Below are 6,500 nucleotides of genomic sequence, written 5' to 3'. Positions count from 1 at the left end.
GTAATGTCGGAGATGGGTTCATCTTTTTTCATGTAATCTTGTGGTTGTTTCTTCTAATGAATAAAATGCATCTTACGTTTAGTGTTGATGAGACACAATCATCTCTTAGTGGTCCTAATGTGATCAAAGGGGCTACCAACAATATCGTTGGGCTAACATAAGGAGCTATAGTTGCCCAAATATTTGTGAACTCTAAAAATGTCAAACTTAATTCATTAACATGTGCAAAGGCAAGTTAGGTTGTATGTACTTGGGTTACAAGCACCTATATAAGCATGTTATGAAAGTGCATCATGTATGCATTATGGAAGGATGTTATAAAAGTACATACTATATGCATTTCTAGTTGTTTTCAATGTTGAAAAGTTGAGCTCCCTAGAGTTTGAAGCCTTAGCCAGATGTTAGTTTCACATGTAAAGTACAATAATATTTAAGTTAAATAAAATCAAATATTTTCTTCACAAACTTGCTAACATGCACATCCACTTGAATTCAATCAAGTAGAGGTGCTAAAGTTCATCCCATTTTAAAAATAGGTACTTGAATATTAAATTCATGAAGTAAAGTTGTTAATATCTTTCAAGTTTTTGTGTCCCCCTAAACAAGTCTACTTGAATCGATCAAGTAAAGCTGTAAAAAGTTACTTGAAGAATAAATTTATCAACTAAAGCTATTACAATCCTCCAAGTGACTTTTTTCTTATTTATCTCTTTATAACTTGATAAATATTTTAACAATAATATTAAAAAAAATTTACCCTTGGAAAAAAAAAAAACAATGCAGTGATTATAAATGGCACAAAATAGAGGATATGATAGAGTACTCTATTTCAACATTACAAGAATCGAAGAATCTTGATGGAATAGATTTGATTTGGGGTCGAGGACTAAGTATGTTATATGTACATATAGTTGGAAGCATAAAGCCAAAAACTTGGCCATAAAATCTCCTTGAATGGGCTCTTGCAAATAGTAGAAAACATACTATCTACAATAAGAGTTTGCAACATTAAAACTATAATAACTTTTTATATATTGATCCAAATCAATCTTGCCATATGTCAAAAGAAAGCTTGTTTTATGTGCTTTTAATCTATATAAAGTTTACTTTTCTAAATAGTCCACTTGAGATCTAATAAAGGGTTTGATTTGAAAGGCTTGAGCTCATTCACACGAAAAACATTGTGAATTCTTTTAGAAGAAGGGAGTTCCAAGTGATAAACCATGTACATATTGTAATGCGAAGAATAATACTATTTCATCATTCTGTCAGAGAGAGAACTAGGGAGAGAAAGAGGAGAGAGAAGAGTTCAGAAGAGAGAGAGAGTGCAGGAAGAGAGAGAAGAAGAGTGACAAGGAGAGAGAAGGACTAGATTTAGAGAGAGAAAGACAGGAAAGAGGGAGAAGCCATAGAAGCTGTGAGCAAGATGGGAGAGAAAGACTGTAATTGTATTCTGTAAAAAAGATTTGTAAAATTACATGTCGTCTCCTTTTATACCAATGTCAGTGTGACATGGCATAATATCAATGTTATTTACACTAATCCTTATTCCCAACTTCTTACAATCCATCCCTTCCTGAAAGTTTTTGCCCTAAAAAAGAAACTTGGAAATAACTAGAAAAAGATGGATAGAACAAAGTACTACTCTATTTTTTACAGCTTTACAAATGGGAAATGAATGAAGTATGACCAACTACATGAGCTGAAATTGAAGAACGGAAGTAAGCCTCAGCTATATACATGATTTGGAGTACTTCAGAAGCATATGGAGCCATAAAGTCTTCAACAAATAATCTCAAAACAAAGTAGACAACGTGCTGTGTAAATAGACCTTGCTGGACCAAATCTGCCATAACTTCTAGTAGAAGTGTCCAAATAGGACGTACCATATATCAAAACGAAGCTCTTGAAGAGTACTTTAAGCCCATGTAGATAGCTTAATTTTGAAAATTAGGCATGATAAAAATTGTTCTAAAATAGCATGCTGTTCTGAACCTGTCTGCATCATCACTAGCTCCATAAGTAATAGGCTTCAGCTACCAATGCATCCCTCAAGAAAGGAAACTCATCCAATATAGAATCATGTCTCCAAGAAGCTTCTTCAGGTGGTAAACCTCTCCGTTTGATCAAATATTCCACAATAGAACGTGATCGAAGCTTCTTTTCATGATGACCTATAACAACCTCGGGGATATACTGAATAAGACCGTCTTCATCAATAGGTGGCAGCTCATCAACTATATCCACTGGATCACCATAATAGGGCTTGAGCTGACTAACATGGAAGACATTATGAATCTTTGTAGAAGAGGGAAGCTCTAGTCTGTATGCCAAATTTCCAATTTGCTTAAGAATTCGGTAAGGGCCATAAAACTTGTGGGCAAGCTTATTACTAGATCCATCTTTTAATGTAGAGTACTTGGATTTGGGCACCTTCAACAAAACCAGCTCTCCTTCTTGGAACTCTAAAGGCCTCCTCTTCTTATCAGTATACATCTTCATTTGATCTTGAGCCTTCCTTAGATTCACCTTACATTACTGAAGAAGGGTCTGCATTCTTTCCAACTCTTCCTTCCCATGAGGATTGATCTTTTCATTAAAGATGACTGTGGGTAAGGGCACCTTGTAACCATACAAAGCCTCAAAGGGTGAAACTCCTATGCTAGCATGAGTAGAATTGTTATAAGCAAACTCAACCAAGTGTAACCAAGAATCCCATGAGGTTTGGACATCATAGCAAAAATGGCGAAGATAAGTCTCCAACCATTTATTAACTCTTTTTATTTGTCCATTAGTTTGAGGATGATAAGCCGTAGATGGAGCCAATTTAGTGCCCATAGATGTAAATACCGCCTACCAAAAGTTACTCATAAACTTTGAGTCCCTATCATGGACAATCACCTGCGGTAATCCATGTAGTCTAAAAATCTGCTCCATAAAATGGCTGGCCACTTGAGAAGCAATAAACTGAATCTTGGTTGCAATAAAATGGGCTGCCTTGGTGAGTCTGTCTACCACCATATAAATACTATTCCATCCCTTCTTGGTAGGAATAGGCAATGGCTATAACAAACCTCCTAGCTTATGGGTGCTGTCCTTATTCTGCTGACAAGGCATACACTTCATAACAAAGTCCTTGATATCTTTCCACAGTCCTTTCCAATAAAAGCTTTTACTAATCCGGTCATAGGTCTTGAAAACTCCTAAATGTCCAGCTAGAGGTGAAGAATGTAGTTCCTCCATAAATTTTCGCTTAAAAGAAGAAGTAGAGGGAATACCAATCTTGCCTTTCAACCAAATAAGACCATTTTTAAGTTGGTAATGCGAGTTTTCTTCCATAAGACCTTACTGTAATTTCTGAAAAATATGGCTGAATTCCTCATCTAGAAGATAGGCCTCCTGTAATTCTTCAATCTAGTCATTATGTAATTCTGTCATAGCTGAAACTTTGCAGACCCATATATGAGAAAGAGAATCAGCCACAATGTTATCTTTGCCCCTTGTATGAGTGATGTCAAAATCATAATTCTGTAATGTAGCTACCCAACGACGTTGCTTTGGAGTAAGATTGGACTGAGTAAGGAAGTACTTAAGTACCCTGTGATCACTATGTACTGTGAATCGGCTGCCATATAAGTAAGTAATGGTGCCACTTTTTGATTGCATGCAAGATAGCCAACATCTCTTGGTCATAAACATTCATGGCCATTTCTTTATCTGTAAGCTTACGGCTCAAATGCAATTACTCCATGCTCCTGAAGCAAAACAGCCCCAATGCCACGGCCACTAGCATCACACTGTATAGTAAATTCTTTGGAGAAGCCCGTGCATACTAAGATAGGAGCAGAGGTAAGGAGTTCCTTTAACTGGTTGAAGCTGCTGTCTGCAAGAGCATCCCAAAAGAAAGCCTTCTTCTTCAATCTATCAGTCAAAGGAGCTGCAATTGCCGCATAATGCTTAATAAATCGGCGATAGAATGAAGATAAACCAAGGAATCCTCTAAGAGAGGTAGTAGTAGTAGGCGTTGGCCAATCTTTTATGCATTGCACCTTCTTGGGATCAGCTTGTATTCCTTTTTCACAGACAATATGTCCCAAGTATTCCACGTCAGTTTGCATGAAAGAACACTTCTTCTCCTTAGTAAAAAGCGTATGATGTCTCAATACATAAAAAATCCTCCTCATATGTGCTAAGTGATCCTGTAAAGTCTTACTGTAGATCAAAATGTCGTCAAAGAACATAAAGACAAACTGAAAGAGGAAAGGTTGTAAAATCTTATTCATCAGGCTTTGAAAGGTAGCTGGAGCGTTTGTAAGCCCAAATGGCATCACTAAGAAACGATAGAGGCCACGATCAGTCCTGAAAGCAGTCTTGAATTCATCACCCTCTCGCATGCGAATTTGATGATACCCTGACCTCAAGTCAATCTTCGTAAAAAATTGAGCCCCCTTAAGCTCATCAAGCAAATCATCAATCCTGGGTATAGGATACATGTTCTTCACTGTGATCTTATTGAGATCCCTATAGTCAATGCACATTCTGAAAGATCCATCTTTCTTTTTGACTAACATGACTGGGGATGTATAAGGTGAAGAACTTGGTTCAATGAATCCCATTTCAAGAAGTTCCTTGATTTTCTTGGCTACTTTTTCTCGTTCACACTTTGATAATCTGTAAGGTGGCTTATTGATTTTCTTTGAGTTGGGCTCCAAGCCAATAGGGTGATCTACTGCTCTCTTAGGAGGCAATGAAGTAGGTATCTCAAACAGAACTCTATACTCCTCAAGAAGAGTTGTCAAGACTAGATGGTTTGCTGAATTATTGGGCTGATCTTGTGTTTCTTTATTCAGATGAAAAACAAATATTTGTGAGCGCTTCTTGTACTCTCTTTTGAGTTGTTGAATGGTGATAAGTTGAAAATCTGATCTACTAGGAATTCCCTGTAAATGGATAAGCTGTCCATTGGAGATAAACTCCATATACAACTGTGAGAAATCCATAGTTATCCTGCCTAGTGTCATCAACCAATCACAACCGAGTACAATATCTATAGGCCCCATTTCCAGAGTGATAAGGTCTACCTTGGCTTCAAAATTTTCAGCCAACTGTAAAGAAACATGTGGGCATATTTGTGTACTGATTTCCTCTTCACCATTAGCCACTTGAACTCTAATGGGCTGCTGTAAATCTATGGGAACACAATTTAGCTTGTCCATGATGGACTTATTCACAAAACTATGAGTATTGCTACTATCTATCAGGATGAACACTGTCTTTCCACATATGCATCCCTTCATAGGGAGTGTATTAGGGCTCTTAGATCTTGTCCAAGCATCCATAGAGATAGAACAATTAGTGGCAGCAAGCGGCTCATCACAAGTCTCACTTGGATCAAACGGAACACTTCCACCTGGATCAAAAGGAAAAGAGTCGGCTCGATCATAAAAATACTCCTGCCCAACTTCCTCCTCAAGATCTTCATTTTCAGCATTAAGTGCCATTACATTAGCTTCATCTATGTCATCTTCAAAATCCTCAAAAACCAACATACTCTGAAGCTTGGGTTTGACATTTTTGTATACACACTTTGAGGCATGATCAGGTGTATACTTTTCCCCACACTTGAAACATAAGCCTTTGTCCTTTCTTTCTTTATAAAGATCCATAGGAATAGATTTAGGATTTGTATTGGCTGAGATGGACTTAAGTTTGATGTCCCCCTGTTTGAAATCAACTCTTGGACTATTTGTTGTCCTGAAATTACTTTGAGGTCTAGAAGCATTGAATGGAGGATAAGTTGGTACCCGTAAGCTCCCATTTGGCACATGATTACTGCCATAATTGTTCTTGCCCCTGCTTTAAAACAGTCCTTGGCAGTCCAAAACTAGGCTGAAATGAAGATTCTTTTCTATACTTTCTTCCATAGTGCTCCGCAAGCTCAATAGCCTTAAAGAGTGAATTAGGATTTTGTGCCATAACATCAGCTGATAAAGATGGCTCCAAACCATACATAAACTTATGAAGCTTAGCCTCATCACTGATGCTTTCCACATACATGGTCAGGTTGAGGAATTGGGTAGTGTACTCTCTTACACTTAGGCCCCTTTGTTCCAAACCATACCATCTTCTTGCTAATTTCTCTTTCTCAAGAGGAGAAACAAATACTTCAGCCATAAGTGCCTTGAAAGCTTTCCAATTCTCTACAAGTATGTTTTTTTAAAAATATACCTCCACCAAGTATGGGCAAATCTCTCCAAATGCAAGGAAGCAAAGTGAATCTTCATGTCATCAGTTTTAGGGAATATGTCAAAGTAGGACTCCATCTTAGAGGTCCACTCCTCTAAATCAGATGGTGAAGATGATTGACCATTAAATTTGGCTAGAACAATTTTGTCCTTAAGCTCTTTTTCATGAAAGGGTTGCTGTCCCAAAATAGGCTGATCATGATTACCATGTATGGAACCTCCAAATTGAGACGGAAATCTTCCAATAGGTGGCTG

The sequence above is a fragment of the Lygodium microphyllum genome, chromosome 4 (assembly GCF_053477565.2).
Source record: "Lygodium microphyllum isolate KBCC chromosome 4, Lygodium_microphyllum_v1.1.10, whole genome shotgun sequence".
In the NCBI taxonomy this organism is placed as follows: Eukaryota; Viridiplantae; Streptophyta; class Polypodiopsida; order Schizaeales; family Lygodiaceae; genus Lygodium; species Lygodium microphyllum.
The sequence above is the reverse complement of the archived record's forward strand: the minus strand, read 5'-3'. Positions refer to the sequence as shown.